Source organism: Dendrobium catenatum, unplaced genomic scaffold (genome assembly GCF_001605985.2).
Source record: "Dendrobium catenatum unplaced genomic scaffold, ASM160598v2 fragScaff_scaffold_612, whole genome shotgun sequence".
Classification (NCBI taxonomy): Eukaryota; Viridiplantae; Streptophyta; class Magnoliopsida; order Asparagales; family Orchidaceae; genus Dendrobium; species Dendrobium catenatum.
Window position 1 is genome coordinate 646,266 of NW_021319074.1, and position 19,166 is coordinate 665,431.

The window sequence follows — 19,166 nt, forward strand, 5'->3', positions numbered from 1 at the left end:
TAATGACCCTCCATCGTTGAAAGGAAGAATATAGACCCATGATTCATGAATCATGATGTATCCTTTGATCATGATGATGAGACAGTAGTGGTCATGTTATTTTTCTAAACTTATCATCACAATAATAAAGATCATCAACTCTATTCTGGACGTCTTTTGGTACACCTTCTAACCATGTTCTTAGGTTAAATTCTACTCCTTCCACGTTAATCCCAACTAGCCAGATTCTTAGTGCCATCCGTTACTCTAAAACCACCTGATTAGGTCTTCCAATCAAACTAAATTCAATCAATTCTATTTTACTATCCCTCTAGTGAAATCATCTCTCACTATAGCCTTTCGACTTAACATACATAATTATATCACAAAACATAGCTATCAATGACATTTTCGTTACACAACACTAGCATCAAAATAAAATAGGTAATCCAAGAACAGTTTTATAAGTTTACCTTTAAACTTTTATAGTATTATGGTATCATGTTATCATATAGAACTCCTAAGACACTAGTCTATTTAAACCACGTTTCCAAACATCACTTTGTGAGTTTGTGTTAATGCATAAACTATTGTCTATAAAATACGTTTTCTCTCTTAACGCTTATCTCAAGCTAATTTATGAGTGTATATTATGAATGATGGAGAATGAGACATGGTAATATGCCCATTATCACGACATTCCTTATTATTCTAAGCTGTGCTAAATTGTATTTGTTTGTACATAGAGGATGGACTTTAGGAGTTAAAATCAAAGCATCAGATATAATCTTTCATCCATAATACAATAGAAAAATCACTATAGTGGGATAAAGGCTTGTTTTAGTTGTTGTTAAAGTTCAATAATTTCAGCACACCAATGTTGTAAATAGCTCACTACAAATCATGATGTAATCAGGTATAGAGATTACTGAACCATGAACAAATAAATGCTTCTACCAATTGGACCTTGGTAAAGTTTTAAACATGTTCAATAAAATTTGTCCATAGAAGGTGCCTCATTTTATTATGAAGTATGCCTTTTAATGTTAAACAAAGACGACTAAATGAACCTATATTACCTAAAAGAAACAGTAAAAACAGGAAAAAAAAAAAAACCACCAAGCATTAGCACACAAAAAAACACACTATTTAATTTTTCACAAATGATAGCCAGCCTATCATTTCTTTAAAAATAAATTGCATAACAGCATCTGAACAGAGATATAAAAGGAGTCTATGTAAATTATATTATGATTACAGTAAATATGAAATCGATTAAAGAAGATAAGAAAGCTGCCACTGATGGAAATGAGGTTTGGGGATTCAAGTTTATTTAATTATAGCAAAGGTGCCTTAAATTGTCAAATTATTGTCATGTGTATGCTGCATTATGTAGTTCCATTGATGCTTGTTACTCTTGAAAACAAAGACTGGGGGAAGAGGGAAATGATAATATGATAATGATTGAGAAAATCTTCTAGGCCTACTCATATATCAGAAGAGATCTACCTCAAATTCGAATAAAACATTCTATTAACATAAAAAGAGCATTCAACTGTCGTCCATTTTGTCAAATTTATTGTCTTGGTAAGTTCAGAATGTCAGAATGTCAAAATAGCCTAGTTAATGTAGGACAACATGCATGAATCAGAAACTTGCACAAAATTTGTTAAGAGCAATTTTAGATTTCATTATACATGATTAAAACAATAAAGTAAAACTAATAAACGGCACTTCCGTTTAGGCAAAACTACACAAGGTGCTAAACGAATTCAAAACACGTAGGAAAATAAAGCATTATATACAAAGTAGTTTCCAACTTAACCTTTGTTTAACAAGAAGATCCAAAAGCAACGAGGTAACAATTCCTACAAATATTAGTGGATGGCGATAAGTAGACACAATCTCTTGCTTGTGCAATTTCTCACGAAGAAAATAGAATTTGAAAGTAATGAGTCAGTGAAGAAGATCACCTTCCCGGAGAAACGACATGGATCACTATACCTTTTCGTTACTTCTTCTTCCCCCGCCTTGATCACAATGAATAGCAAATGGTAGATGGCCTTCTCTTTGATTCCAACAATGTTTGGAGTCAAGTTGAAGAAGGCAAGTTGAGAAGATCCATTCACTCTTAGCCTACGTATGCAAAACCGGACTCAAGCTCCGGATCGATCATCCATAGCCACTTAACAAGGAGAGATACCTCGAGAGGGAAGGAAGAGAGAGGGAGTGGACGGTGGGGAGAAGGTGGCCGGCGGGTTGTAAGGGGAGGGAGACGGCTAGGGTTAGGAGGAAGCTAGGTTAGGTGGAATAGAAATTGTTTTAAATTCCAAATCTGAAATTATTCTCAGATTTAAGTAAAAAAAGAGGGAAATTAAATGAATTTGAAATTCAAATAGCATGACATTAAGTCCCTTAATGAAGCACTTAAGGAGGTGGGCCCACTAAGGGGGGCCGGCAGCATGTAGAGAGAAATTAGGGGTGAGGGGAAGAGGAGTTATGCGTTTCCTAATCCGCTCCGCCTAATTAATTATGAAAATTTCAAATCCGCTCAAATTCAGATTTGAAATTTGAAATCTCATTGAAACTTTCCTAATTTGGCGTTGGACAAAATTGGAAACTTCCAATTTTGAATTTTGAAATTCAAAAATTGGGGGAGATGACAAGAAGGGACCGGTGATTGGTGGAGGGGATGGTGGTGGGAAAAGGGGGAGGCCGGCGGTTAAGGTGGAGGCCGGCAGGATGAAGGGATGGTGGGGGGTGGTCTTAAGGGTATGGAAACTACTTTGTATACTTATCGCCATCCACTAGTATTCATAGGAATTGTTACCTCGTTGCTTTTAGATCTTCTTGTTAAACAAAGGTTAAGTTGGAAACTACTTTGTATACAATGCTTTATTTTCCTACGTGTTTTGAATTCGTTTAGCACCTTGTGTAGTTTTGCCTAAACAGAAGTGATCGTTTATTAGTTTTACTTTATTGTTTTAATCACGTATAACGAAATCTGAAATTGCTCTTAACAAATTTTGTGCAAGTTTCCGATTCATGCATGTTGTCCTACATTATCTGGTATCAGAGCAATGGTTAGGCTAGGATTTTCTTTCTAGAATACTTCCTAGGGTGTTACCTAACTTTTGTTCGAGTTTCTGCATACATAACATTGTTAGATTCATGTTAAAATCTATTTCATGCTTGCTGTCCAGAATTTCCTGCAACATTTAGTGAGCTGTAAGTTCATCGTTTAGGTGCATAAGTGCTGTCTATCACTTACCCACTTCATTAATTGCATAGGGAACCTTAATCCATATGTGTAGCCTGCTGTCCCTATGTTTCCTGCACCTTATTTCATCAACTTAAGTGTGTTTCTTTAGTAATTAGCTGCTGTCTTCCTTCTAGAACCCCTCCCAAGTCTCCCATTGTGTGTAGGAATGGACCTGGAACAAATAGGGAGGACTTTAGACCTCTTGGTAGGACAGATGAACACCATGAGCCAGCAGTTGAAGGAAAATCAAGCTGACCTAGCGGAGCTTCGTAGGAACACCACTGAGAGGTTCGACACATTAGAGCGAGCTAGGGAAAACCCGATTCCCTACACCCCTTCGAGACCTCCATCCATGTATGGGGATGACGTCTACCACGATGAGGGACCTCCTCGTGCCCATCATCGTGCTCCCCAATATGGACATAACCATCCTCACGACCCTGATGTGCCACTCATGAAAAATATCAAAGTGGATGCTCCTACCTTTGATGGCACGCTAGATCCCCAGATCTTCCTGGATTGGGTCAAAGGTATGGATAGTTTCTTCAAGTGGTACAACATTTCTGACGCGAGGAAGGTTAGTTTTGCTGAGATGAAACTCACAGGTTGGGCGGGATAATTCTGGTCAAATTTAGAAATCCTTAGGGAACCCCGCAATGAGTATCCCATTACTGATTGGCTCACTATGAAGCGGGAATTGAAACACAAGTACGTACCTCCGTCCTATTTCCCCAGACTGTTAGACAAGTGGAATAGGCTGACCCAGGGTGGCAAACCCGTCAAGGATTACATCGCATCCTTTGATGATTACTTGATTAGATGCAAAGGGGATACCGCTGCTACCCCCGCACAGATTCTGTCCATGTTCCGAACTGGGTTGCGAGAGGATCTTCTCAATGAACTGTTTGCCCGGAACGTTACTGCCTTAGAGAATGCATACAGTATTGTTCTTGACCTTGAAGAAAGTTGGTCTCGGCACCCGAACCGGTCCCACGACGTTAGGCACTCGTATAGACCTTCTGGTAGCTCCACCCCTCACACTCCTACTACACGACCTCCACCTGACCTGAAGCAACAGCCGACCACCCACCGGCCTCCTGCTCCCGATCTGATGTTAGAACCAAACCACCCACCCCAGATACGACTGTCCAAACCCTGGAACCAAGTGCTTTCCGATGTCAGGGGTATGGGCATATCACCTCACCCTCATGCTCCAGTCCTTACAAGATTTTCATCATCGAGAGATTATTGACGATGATCCTGAACCCGAGGGTGATCAGATCCATCAATGTCGAGGATGAAGGCGAATCTTTGAGGACGACGAAGAACCACCGTCCTCCATTGCTTCAGAAACTGGATATCTCTCCCATCTGTGTGGTGAGATGTGCTCTATCCAGCCCACCCCCACTGATGACTGGCGTAGGACCACCATTTTCTTCTACACAAAGATCAAGGATAAGAACTGCAAGGTCATCGTGGTAGCGGGAGTTGTATGCAATGCTGTGTCTTCCACAATGGTATCCAAGTTAGGACTTGCTCCCGTTCCTCACCCTCAGCCCGTATAAGGTAGCGTGGGTCAATTCTATTGCCTTGGAGTAAGGAACGAAGTCTCGTGCCTATCTCTTTTGCCTCTTACAAAGGAGATGTTTTGGTGCGATATTCTTGATTACTGGATGTGGGCAGATTCTTTTAGGTCGACCATGGATTTTTGATAATGATGTTCTACATCTATGGGCGCTCGAAACACTCTGGTGTCGAGCATGTGGGTAAAAGATCAAGCTTTTACCATCGCAGCCCCAGGGTAAGGTGACACCAACCCTCCCCGAATAACCCCAAGGGGTTTGAACTTGGTTACTGCTAGGGTTTTAGATTCTGAAGTCGCCCTCGTGCGCTCCTCTTTATGCTTCTAAAATGGTCGTGAGATTCGACTGAATCTGATGTCCTATCCCTATGAAGTCCGCCTATTTTAGAGCAGTTTGCTGATATTTCCTGATGACCTCCCAGATAAGATTACCTCCACTTAGGGATATTCAGTATGCCATAGACTTAGTTCCTGGAGCCTCACTCCCAAACCTGCCCCATTATCGCATGAATCCTATTGAGAACGCTGAGCTCAAGAAGCAGGTAGAGAAGTTACTGCAGCGGGGTTTTATTAAAGAGAGTCTAGTCCTGTGCGGTACCAGCCCTTCGTACCCCTAAGAAGGATGGAACTTGGCAAAGTGTGTTGATAGCCGTGCTAATACAAGATCACTGTAAAGTACCGTTTCCCAATCCCGAGATTAGATGACATGTTAGATTTGATGTCGGGTGCCATATTGTTTTCAAAGATAGCCTGAAGAGTCGATACCACCAGATCCGGATCCGACCCGCGGAATGAGTGAAAATGGCTTTCAAAATGAAAGATGCCTTTATGAGTGGTTAGTCATGCCCTTTGGATTGAGTAATGCCCCTAGCACTTTTATGAGGGTTATGACTCAGGTGTTGCGCCCCTTTTTGGGTAAGTTTGTTTGTCGTCTTACTTTGATGACATACTTATCTATAGCCATTCTGTTGAACAGCATTTGACCACCTTAGGCAAGTTTGTGATGTCTTAAGGAAAGAGCAGTTTTATGCCAACCCTAAGAAATGTACTTTCCTCGTAGACCAATCATCTTTCTTGGCTTTATCGTGTCAGCTCAAGGGTTGCTGCCGACCCGAGAAGGTTAGAGCCATAGTTGACTGGCCCGTTCCTCAGAACATCCGGGAAGTTCGCAGCTTCCACGGATTAGCTACCTCTATAGGAGATCATCCGAAATTCAGCACCATAGTGTCTCCCTATCACTGATTGTCTAAAAGAGTGATTTTCTTTGGACCCCGTGCAACCAGAGCATTTGATGAGATAAAAACGAATGGTGGAAGCCCCTGTGATGAGACTCCTGACTTCTCTAAGTCTCTTCGAACTGACCTGCGATGCTTCGGGGGTCGGAATTGGAGAGTCCTCTCTCAGGAGGGTCACCCTGTAGCATATTCAGCGAGAAGCTGAATGAATTAGGCAGCCATTACTCCAACTTATGACAAAGAATTCTACGCCGTGGTCCAATCCTTCGCTATTGGCGCATTACTTGCTCCGCAAGAGTTCGTCATCTTTTTCTGGTCACGAAGCTTTGAGATACATTAATTCCGAAAGAACTAAATGCCCGACATGGCCGCTGGGTGAATTTCTCAGGAATACACTTACTCTCTTAGGCACAAGGCAGGGGTCGAGAATAAAGCTGCTGGCGCTCTTAGCCGTCCTATGATGACTACTCTGAGTTGAGAGCAGAAGTCGTGGTTTGATCAGATGAGGATGGATTATCTTGAATGCCCAGACTTCAAAGAGATATACTCTTCCCTGTCCACAGGCAGCACGCGACTCGTGGATGATTTCCTATTGGAGGATGGCTACCTCTTCAAAGCCCAAAGCTTGTAATACCTCACACCTCTCTTAGGGAATTCCTTGTGTGAGGAACTACAAGCCCGGGACCTCGCTGGACACTTTGGAGAGATAAGAACAATTGAGGCCGTTGAGTACATTTTTGGCCGAGCCTTAGAGAGATGTTGGTAGAATGGTTGCTAGGTGTCACACGTGTCAATTGGCCAAGCAACGTAAACAGGAACACTGGGCTTTTCACTCCGTTACCAGTGCCTAGTTGTCCATGGCAGGACGTCAGTATGGATTTATTTTAGGCCTGCCAACTACGAAGGAATGATGTCATATGCGTAGTTGTAGATCGATTTTCCAAAATGGCTCATTTCCTCCCCTGTTCCAAAACATATGATGCCTCTCACATCGCCAGCTTTATTTAATGAGGTCGTCCGCTTGCATGGTTTACCCAAAACCATGTGTATCGGATCGAGATGTAAAGTTCACTAGTTACTTCTGGAAAACCCTGTGGATGAAGATGCGTACTAAGCTACAATTTTCCACTTCCTTTCACCCACAGACGGAATGGTCAGACGGAGGTAGTTAACAGAAAGTTGGGAAACCTGTTGCGTTCTTTGGTTGGGGATCAATTAGAGACCGGGACACTATCCTACCCACTGCTGAGTTTGCATACAATAATTCTGTCAACCGAACCACGGTCTAAGTCCTTCTGAGATTGTATAGGTTTAAACCTAGACAGCCTTAGATCTGATCCTATGAGTTCTAGGTATATGATTCTAGTCAGCGTCTGCATTTGCATCCCATCTGCATGAACTGCATAAGGAAATTGCACAAAATATTGAAAAGAGCAACAAAGATTACAAGTTATATGCTGATTTAAAACGACGATTTAAAACTTTTAAAGTGGGTGACTCCGTGATGGTGGGATCCGTCCGGAACGGTTCCCACATGGAACCTTAAGAAGCTACACACCAAGAGTGTTGGGCCTTTCAAAATATTAAGGAAATTAATGACAATGCATATGTGGTAGAACTTCCCGAGGATTTCAACATCAACCCTGACTTTTAACATTGAGGATCTAGTTGCTTATGAAGGCCCTGATTTCAATCCACCCAACCCCTTCTTGCACAAGCCTGATATAACTCCACCATGGAAAACCCAAATTTGCCCCTCTTCCTACCATTCCCAAAACAACCCATGGCTGATAAAGTGGACACATTTTGAGTGATGACATTATCTCTACAAAGGAAGGTGGAAGGAGAAGGTACTTGATCAGGTGAGAGGAAAACCTGAATCGGAGGACACTGGATGACCACGAGGAGCTGCAACGGATAGACCCAGATGCTTTGGAGCTTTACGAGAGAGATTCTTACTCGACGGGAGTCGAGTTTTTCTCCACCTAGGAGAATGATGGGACATCAGTTGGAAAGTCTACCGTCAACGTGGCCGTAGATCTACGGCCACGATTTACCCGATGTATTTCTGATTTTAGTATTGTCTTTTATTTTGATGTATTTTATTTATGCATTTTCCTTTTTACCCTTGCTTGAGGATTGAGTCTTGTAGCCCCTTGGGCATTTGAGTCCTTTTATTTTATGACATTGTATTAGGCTTAATATAGCCTTCATATTGTACTTTTGATGGTTAATGAAATGATATGAAGAAATTTTCCTGCATTGTCGTTCTTGAAGCTTTGTGAGAGCTTGAGAGAGAGAGTTGTGAGTTTGGTGGAGCCTTGGAGAGGCCACCCGTCGTACCCAACAGTCACCACTGGTGGCTCTTGGTTTATCTCCCTTCTTTCTTTTCCTTCTATCCACACCCACGCCGATCATTCCCACATCAACCAACATCTCCTAACCGCACCCACCCAAGCTCAATCTCACCATACCCTCAAGACCACCCCCCACCATCCCTTCATCCCGCCGGCCTCCACCTTAACCGCCGGCCTCCCCCTTTTCCCACCACCATCCCTCCACCATCACCGTCCCTCTTGCATCTCCCCCCAATTTTGAATTTCAAAATTCAAAATTGGAAGTTTCCAATTTGTCCAACGCCAAATTAGAAAGTTTCAATGAGATTTCAAATTTCAAATTTGAATTTGAGCGGATTTGAACTTTTCATAATTAATTAGGCGGAGCGGATTAGGAAACGCATAACTCCTCTTCCCTCACCCCTAATTCCTCTCTACATGCTGCCGGCCCCTCCTAATGGGCCCCACCTCCTTAAGTGCTTCATTAAGGGACTAATGTCATGCTATTGAATTTCAAATTCTTTTAATTTCCCTCCATTTTTACTTAAATCTGAGAATAATTTCAGATTTGGAATTTAAAACAATTTCTATTCCACCTAACCTAGCTTCCTCCTAACCCTAGCCGTCCCCTCCCTTACGCCGGCCACCTTCTCCCCACCGTCCACTCCCTCTCTCTCTTCCTTCCTCTCGAGGTATCTCTCCCTGTTAAGTGGCTAGTGGATGATGATCCGGAGCTGAGCCGGTTTTGCATACGTAGGCTAAGAGTGAATGGATCTTCTCAACTTGCTTTCTTCAACTTGACTCCAAACATTGTTGGAATCAAAGAGAAGGCCATCTACCATTTGCTATTCATTGTGATCAAGGCGAGGAAGAAGAAGTAACAAAAAGGTATATGTGATCCATGTCGTTCTCCGAGAAGGTGATCTTCTTCACTGACTCATTACTTTCAAATTCTATTTTCTTCGTGGGAAATTGTACAAGCAAGAGATTGTGTCTACTTATCGCCACCACTAGTATTTCGTAAGAGAATTGTTAAGCTTTTGGATCTTCTTGTTAAACAAAGGTTAAGTTGGAAACTACTTTGTATACAATGCTTTATTTTCCTACGTGTTTTGAATTCGTTTAGCACCTTGTGTAGTTTTGCCTAAACGAAAGTGACCGTTTATTAGTTTTACTTTATTGTTTTAATCACGTATAACGAAATCTGAAATTGCTCTTAACAAATTTTGTGCAAGTTTCCGATTCATGCATGCTGTCCTACATTAAAGGGCCTTCCCTAAGGGGCGAGGGGAGGGCAAACTTTAGCATGCGTGAGATGAAAAAATTCACTTAAAAGAACATAAACATATGCTGATTTCAAAATAAAAATATAAAATAATAATAATAATAAGTATTATTTATTTTCTATTTATGCAAAAAAAAAAGAAATAAAAAAAAATGAAAAGCCTATTCTATTTTAAGAAAAAATAAAAAAACAATATGAATAAGTATATTTTTCAAAAATGCATTATATATATAAATTAATTTAAAATTAGAAAAAAATGAATAACAAGTAATGGCAAAATTGACTACTAAAAACCTTAAACAAGAGGCATTGATGACCTAGCTCCTTTCTCCAGGCCCTATAAGACAAACACAACTCCCCTATGAGGCACCAAAATAAATTAAAATATAAAAAATAAGAATATATATATATATATAATTTAATTAATTTAACTTAAATTTTAAAAATGTGGAAAATAAGGATTATCAAAATTGCTCGCTGAGAACATGAATCAAGGGGTGATTTTGACTTATCTCCTTTCTCGACATGCAGTGAGGTGCATGCAATGCCCATATGGGGTATCGCATGCGGGCGTCTGGACTTAATAACATTAAAGTAAATGATAAAAATACAACTGACATTCACTACCACCCTCTCTCAACTTCTCTCTCAACCTCTTCCCACTCCGTCATGTAATTTCCCCTCTCCCATGATCCCGTTTAATGTGAACATCTCTCTTATACCCTTTTCTCCCACTCTCGACTTATTTTACCCTCAATTCCATCCAGCACTAAACTAGATTACGCCTTAAGCCTACAATCTGTGCCGCCTTGTTGATCTCCTTTTTGGAGCAAGTCAACTTTCATCTCATAAAAAAGCCTCAAAAGATCAAACTCAACTTATGTTATCCATCTAAAGTCTTGGGTCTAGTTGGCACTAGGACTTATGCTTGCCATAAATGGCAATATAACATATTCATATCAACTTATGATCCATAAGTGGCATTGAGATAGATTTGATCAGCTTTAATCCATTTAGTCCTAATTTCCTCTAATTGGACGCACTATGTCTTTGGACCATTTCATAATCTAATGGATCTATAGAGAAACCTAGGAAGAACTTAGATGTCCAATTTAGTTGACTCACGCATGGCCCATCCAAGTCTAACCATGGATGCCCAAGTTCCTTTATGATTAACTAGGTCAATTTGAAACTACCCCAAGCCATTGTGGCCTACATTGGGTTAAGCCAGGTCAAAATAAGTTAACCTACCAAGAGCTTAGAATCATTGGCCCAATGAAAGATTTGCTAACATAAATATAGGACTTAACATGGTACATAGGACAAGTGCAACATAAGCTCATTATTAGATCCTAAACTTAACCAAATAATATTTAAGTTATTATTGTAATTTACTTTCTTTTATTTTGGACATTGGAAGTTAGCAACAGTGCAAACTCCTTCAAAATGCTAACATGTAAGATGGTTTTTCAGTCTAACTTAAAGTCAAAAAATGCCAACTCACCTTGACACTTCATTAAGTCCAAGTCAAAAGCAAGCATTCATGAAGTTTCTAATGTGGTGTTCCATCTTTCATGAGCTACAATCAATTGGTCCAACAACATTCGAGTTTTGAAGAAAGGTAATGATAGCTTAAGCTAGTTCTGAGGAGGTTTAATTAAGTGGCCACCCATCCCTTGAGGATCTTGTGATGTTTTGTTTTAACCTCCATTGTAATTCTTATAAATGTCAAGAAATCTAAAATATAACAATATTTGATGAATTAAAATCAAATTTTGGAGTATTCTTCTTCCTCAGAAAGTTTTGATAGCATTTCCGTGATATGTGTCTTTGTACCCTAGATCAATCCCTCTTTAATGAGAGGTTTTACATCTTTATTTATTCCTGCAATTTTTTTCCTATTATTTTCTCCTCCACATCTCCCATGAGTGTTTTAGAGCTTCTCGCTAAGTTCCTACACTTAAATCATTCGTTCACTCTAACTATAGTAAACTCTATAATCTATAAAAATCTGACCACTCTCCCACTATTCAACAATACACATTAAAAATTTCACACTACAAGCCTAAACAACTCTTGTATCATTTTCCCTACATCCTAAGCTAACTATAAATCACTCACATTCATCATCTTTCCCATCATAACCTTCACTTAAGCTGCACACGAAATACCAGACCCTAAGTGAAGCTCTCAACCACCTCTTCAACTTCCTAAAATCTCCAGACTCCAAAACACTTCAAATAGGTTCTCCTACATCCCCCCACATCAAATAAATCAGCTCCGCTTCAAATTCCACTTCAAAGTCCACTATACATCTTTTATCAACATGACTCATATAGTTGAACCTAGCTCAAACAAGATAGCCTTGGGTTTGGCCAGCTAACTTTAGTCAATCTTGGTTAACATAGTACATTGTTAATCCAAGATTGACCCTTGACATATTTGATAACCCACATAAGATCATAAGTCCATTAGAAGGCCATATAAACCAATTCAAACCATGCTCAATCAGCCAAAACACAAGGTGCATGGTCTAGGAGGCCTAAACTATTAGGTGACTTATTAGGAACTTAGACCCACGAGTGATTGAATTGAGTCACTGTAGATGATATAGACTCGTCCCCTAACCATGATATAATCAAATCCATATCAATTTGGTACTATCCCTAAGCTAGAATCCTAGTAATATGTATGGAAAACTTTGTAAGATTTAGTGTTCGCAACTTCTTCCACAGTGCATGCATTAAATTGAAAACACAAACTTGAGAACCCATTATTGAACCAGTATAATGCATTTAATGCCTCAGCATGCGTCTCTCACCTAAAGGACTAAAAATAAAAAATAAAACTCACACTACCTCACACAACCTCTTTATTTTCTTGGTCCATAGCTCAACAATAACACTCCGCACACTATGATACTTACACAGTCAATAACTCATTTGCCAATCAAATTATCACATCACCATAGTACTACATCCAGAATTCGTGTTCCTTACTATAGAAAAAATAAAGTTCTTGCATGCCTAGTTCAACAATGTGAGTTCCGAGCTTTTGGGCGCTGGCCTCTCCGCATATATTTGGAAAGAGTTTTAACGGATTATGGTCTGGGTAAAATTTTCAAAAAATATATTAGATAAAGATAAGACAACACCTAGAGATTTCACAATCTTAGCGAGGACTTCAAGCTTTGAGTTCCGGATTTTTATAGACGTAAGCCCCTATAGTTAATTAACTCTCTCGATAATGAGAGAGCACTTTCGATTACAACTAGTCGTTAAATAAATAATAGTATCTAGTGCATAGTAGTAGCAGATCTAAATATTTAAAATTGAAAATTTTATCAATTTTCACTTGAAGCTGATGGTGGGGGGAATGATAATGAACTCGATCAAGATCTCATGGTTTCTTTGCCCCGGGTCATCACAGTACCTAGTCCACTTAGTCAAAGGAGGTAGTTGACCCAATCTGACTGAAGGATCCTTGTTGGCAGCCATGTTTTATTTCGTACAATGGTACCTTGTAGATTTGGGTGAATGTTTGTCTAAATACGAATTTAAGTTAACTTTAGCTAACAGAGGGCTTTGTCTATCAATTATATCTTATAATTCATTACTCAATAGTAACTAGCAATTGGGGAACATATAAGCTTTTAGCCATGATCGTAGGATAGTGAAAGCGTTTGACTAAGCCACTAAGTTAAAGAGTTGTGGTCATAATCATTTACCATGTGGCATCATTTGACCAAACCACTGATTAGAGGATTAGTCATAACTAATTACCACGTATGGCCGTCTGGCCAAGATATGAATTTTATGGAGCCATTTGGCCAAGCTACAATTAGAGGAAAAATGTCACATCCTTAATGGCATAAAATTATTTGAGGATGAATTTGAGTGGTATTCTTGACTTGACATTTGCTCTTTGTGAGCTAGAGTTATTCTTGAGTTCAGCGAGCTCGCTAAACGATTGCGGAAGGTGGATAAGTTTTGCTTTAAGTTTAAATAATTCAATCTTAATTTTAAATATTAATATTTTGATAGACGTTTAGCTTTGAAATTTAGTAGATATTTAAGAATTGACCCCTCTATAGTTGAGATTTATACTCAAAACAATCATCACTGGGGTGAAATAGTTGTCATTTGAAAATATATATATTTTGTAAGAATTTAGAAGCATTTAAAAGGTATAATCACTTCCAGTTGAGATTAACTTTCAACACGGTCATCATCGAAAGAAAATTATTGTTATTTGAAAATATCTAAATTTTATAAGAATTTGGAAGCATTTAAATGGTAGAATCCCCTCCAATTTAGATTAACTTTCAACACGGCTATCATCGAGGTATTTAAATAGCTTGTATATTTTTCATTTGAATCATGTCAACTCTATTCTCCAGCTAACAGAAGATTGGATTCGATTACTGACATTGTAAGTTATCGCACGAATTCTAAGAACCCAGAGCTATATATTTTATGATGCATTTCATCTAAAGAGCCTTTGAAGGCCTAATGTGAACTTTAAATTGAAATATCCTGGTAGATTTATGATTAGTCATTCGCTCATTAATTCAAGTTGTGTCAACTCATGTCCTTTCAAGCAAGAGGATGAAACATAAACATGTGGCCCACATAGCATTCTTGGGCCTTTGAATTAAGAGTTCAAAGAAATGATTGGAGCACATGCGAGTGTTTGGTTTGAAGATAGGATCTTAGATTGGCGAGTTTTTAACTCCAGCACAGCATTCTCAAACATTAGTGTTTGCACATTTAGCACATTACTAGAGCACCTGCATGGAATTTTTTTAATTAATGTACACGTTTTTTGATGACTCACATTTATGCTTAGAGAATTACATTTTAATGCATGCATAAGCATTTTAAAATATTTAAATATATCTTGTGCACAAGTGATTGTCATTGAAAAGTGCACACAATTTCATTTGAAATTCAAGAAAAGTCTTCTGTCTGCTTGTACAATGTTATGGGTCCGGTGGCATACATTATTTTAATTATTCTGTTTCAGAAAGGGTGTATTTTGACATTTCAGATAATTCTTAGTCTTCTATTGTATAATCTTTCTCCAAGCAATCAGGCTAATCTTTAAAATTTTTAGCCTCTTTCAATCTCTCTCCTTTAATCAATTATGGGACTGAAGGTGCTAAAAATTTAAGCGACATATCTATTAACTACCTTCATCAATACACTCGATTGATTGTGGAATATGTCTAAAGCTCAACAATTATCATCACTCTAGCCTAGTAATTACCATCATTACAAATTCATTGAATTAAAACATCATAAGCTACTACAAAAGTCCTAAGAATCATCTTAATTGGTGGTTAATGTCCAATTCTAGACCATAAGTTCAAGTACCCCAAAGCATTATTCAAGTTATGTTCACATATAATGAATCCTCCTTGACCACTTTCGCAATTGTTAAAGAGACTCACTCTCCTTAGTTGGTGGCTAATTCAACAACCTTCTCCAAGGTCATCACAAGCATTTATTGCTTTTGCTATAGAAGTCCCAAGGAATGCCCTTTTTTACCGCTTGCTGTAACTTGAGGGAATATTTCTTCTCTAGGAAATCCCTCTATTGTGCATTTTCTCTTCTCTTACTTCTTTTCTCTCAACAAATTAAGGTAAGTTCATTAAAAAATACAGTATCCCTTGCATGGAAGTAGGTCTGCATAATAAGCAACAATAAATCCTTGTCTCTCATCTCTATTAGTTATTTTTATTTATTTGCCTCGTACATTATCCCTTTCACAATACTATCCTACATTCCTATCTCATATTTACTCTTGAATGTCTGACGAGCTCTCAATTCTCTTAAGAAAAACTAGTTCCCACTATTAACATCATTGGTAAAAATAAGTCATCGCAAAAAAAAAAAAAAAACTCAACATGCATCAATCATTTTCTTTTTCATAATGACCATCACCATAGTATGAAAAATTTTAGGTCCTTGTGGGCTCTTCTTGAGAAGTTAATCAAAGAAAAACGTCTGAAGAAGCTCTTATCTAGAATCAAGAAGGGAAGAGGCATGTTAAAGAGTCTTAACAACTGTAGCAACATGCAGTTGTACCGAAGGGGGAGGTTCAAATAATTCGAACCACCTAGACCATCATTTGTTGTTGTTTTTTTTCTTGTTTGTTTTGGGGGCCAAGGATCACTTTTTTTTTTAAATAATGACCTCGCTCACTAGCAAAACATTTATGATAACATCATCATTATCTCTATAATCATTAGCCATCTTGAAGTATGTTGACTCTGAATTTATCAAACCCTTGGGTCAAGAGGCTGACCTGGTCAAATTGACCAAGCCAAGCCCCAAGACCACCTTCTTTGGGTTCCATGGGTCAGACCAAGTCTCTTGAGCTCAGGCCCATGCCCTGGGTCAACCTGGTTGACCAGGTCAACCCGGGTTGACCCAAATTGACCCAAATCTTTTCCTCTTGATTTCAAATCTAATTACAATCTTCCTTAGATCAAATCTCACCTCTCTTAGGCTTCATGGGTCAGACATAATTGTGGAGCTCAGACCCGTGCCTTGGGTCAACTTGGTTGACCAGGTCAACCCAATTTGACCCATTAGAGCTATATTAAGTTTAAATTCAATTTAAATCAATTCAATCATTCCTTGGACCCAAACCCTCCATCCCTTGAGTCTAGTTGACTGGGTTGACCAAGTCAACCCTTAACTTGGTTAACCCTAACCCCTTAGTCAAATTTGACCTATTTAGGTCAAATTAATGACATTTAATGGGTCTAATTATTTCCTAATCCTCCTTAGAGCAAACCACAAGCAAACCCACCTATTTCCACCCCCCCCTACCTAATTCGATTAATATTGAATCCTAGCCATGGATCACAAGCCTTGGCCTTTAAATAGATGAAATTAGGGTTTCTTGGAGGACTTTTTGAATTCTCTCCCTTTCCAAGCTCCCCCAAGACGATTCTTCTTCTTGTGTGTGAGTTCTCCCAATCCTTTCCCACTTTTCCCAAGTCAAACTCGTCGTTAACATCCCACCGGTGGCGAGATCTCTGGCGAATCGAAGCCCTAAACCTTCCAAGGCGTTTCGTGCTCGATCCATACGCTAGGAGCTTGAGGAGTCTTCTACAACTTTATTTATGAACAATCAACAAGCTCAACCATCCATTAAGCAGGTTAATCCGTCCATAAACCGAGGTATATGAGCTAACCCTAGTTTAAGACACTTAGATCAATTTAGCTTTGCACACACTTTGAATTATTCCTTTAGTATAAGTACTTTTAGATAATTAATTGTATTGCCTAGGTAAAATAAAAAAAAGCTTTACACACAGTGCGTTCAAAACGGGAAAATACCCCTCCACAAATGCTCTTCATACATGTGATCTACGGTTAAAATTTCATCCAATTTGATTGAGTCGATCGAGAGAACGAGTTCAAAAATGATTCTAGGGCTTCGATTTATGTTACGTACGAGCGAAGCCATTGATCTCGTGATCAACGGCTCGAATTTGGCAATTTCGCGGCTTCTGTCTGACCGCGAACTCGATCCCGTGTTCACCGCTCTCGTCCGGCGTGATCTAAACTGTTGGTTCAAACCGCAGAAGATCCGACGGTCGGGAGCAGGTGCTGACGCGGATAAGTGCCACATCATTTTCCGCACAATCACTGCCAATGATCTACATAACCAATTAGAGTTCGTCGCTTGGCCCACCGCTTTTTATATTTATATTATTTTTTATGTATTTTAAATGCTTTTTTAAATCAATTTTCTTCAAATATTATTAAAAATTATTTATAAATCCAAAAAATACATGTTATATATCAAATCTTTCAGAAAAATATGATCTTTAATTTAAAATTAAAATTAGTTTAATATATCTTATATATTTTAAAATTATTTAATTACCCTTTTTATATTTAATTATTATTGTTATTATTTAATTATTATTATTACTATTATCATAATTTGATTATTATTATTATTGTGTTTATTATTATGATTATTATTATTGTCATTATTATTTTCTTTTATTATCTTTATTATTATTAATATTATGTTTATTTACCTTTTTAATTATTAATATTATTACTAATTATTTAAAAAGATTTATTTATTTATTTCAAAACTTACAAACGTTAATATAAATTAATTAATTTAAAACTTTTTTTATTAAATATATAATTATTATTTTAAATTATTTTTAATAAGAAAAAACCTTTAACTTTTGTTTTATTTTAATTTAATAATTATTTTTTAAGTATCAATTACTTTAAAATCCTTTAATTATTTCAAACTTTAATAATTACTAATAAATTTATTTTAAATCGGATATTACGTATAATATCTCTAAATTTTTAGAAAATTATAAATTTTAATTTAAAAATATTTTCATAAATAAATTTTTTTTTGTTATATTTATGTATTATTTCATTGGTTGATTATTTAAATATTTACGTTAATTATTTTGAAATTATAAAATTATTTTCAAACCCCTTTTTGAAACCTTCTCAGTTGGCCAGTGGATCTACCATAAGTATGAACATTGAATTATTTTGAATTACATTTTTTTTTCAAAACCTATATATTAGAAGTATTTTAAATTATTTTAAAATTACTTATATTTTAAATCATTAATTTTGCGAGATTTACTTTGTGAAATCTTGAACTTTTGTCATCCACGTAAATAGCATTTATAGAGAGGTGGATTAGTGGATGATTGAGTGTCAATCATTCACTAATCACACCGTTAAACACGCTTAATCGTTATTTTGTCATATTTTGCATGTGTAGGACGCACGAGCACCATGTCCTAGATTTAAGGACATGGTGTGTTTACTGTTTTTATATATTCCTTGCATGTTTCCCCAAGGGTTAGTCTTAGACACTTGATTTGAACCCATTCAACATAGTGACACCCTAAGGATAATAATTAAGGACCCGTCTAGCGAACTTAGAAAAATTCTAGGAGCTAGGATAAATTCCTAATTGATATGGAACTTTAAACACTTAAACTTAGTGACATCCTAAACCTTCCAGAATGTTTTAGGATTTTTTTTAGGACTTTTTAAACCCCATAATTAACAAACCCTAATTTATCCGTTAATTAGGCTCCGATAACTTCCGAAAATTCTAATAAATCCGTTTTAACTCAGAAAATTATCCATAATATCTCAAACTCTTCATAATTTAATGCTTAACCTTAGATAATTAGGGCCCCTCAATTGGACTTCAATCTGAGACTTAATTTAGTTTTAATTAAAAATTATTTTTTTGCCCTTATTAAATAATTAAAAATTATTAAAAATTCCAAATTTTTTCCAAACACTTGGGAACACCTCTTTAGGTCATTTTTGACCTTTGAGGGTGATTCTAATCAGTTTGGAACTGATTTAGATCAAAACCCTTAAAATACCCCAATTAAATAATTTTAATAATTTGTTAATTTCCTGAAACTTTTAAAATTCATAACTTTATCTAGAAAACTCAA

The 19,166-nt window shown here is 37.6% G+C and overlaps 1 protein-coding gene across 2 annotated transcripts in view; it reads right to left on the reverse strand.

Annotated features, from left to right (window-relative positions):
- Positions 1-19,166, reverse strand: part of LOC110092704 (probable 2-oxoglutarate-dependent dioxygenase At3g50210) — a 100,209-nt gene that overhangs the window by 9,950 nt on the left and 71,093 nt on the right. The window lies entirely within an intron of this gene.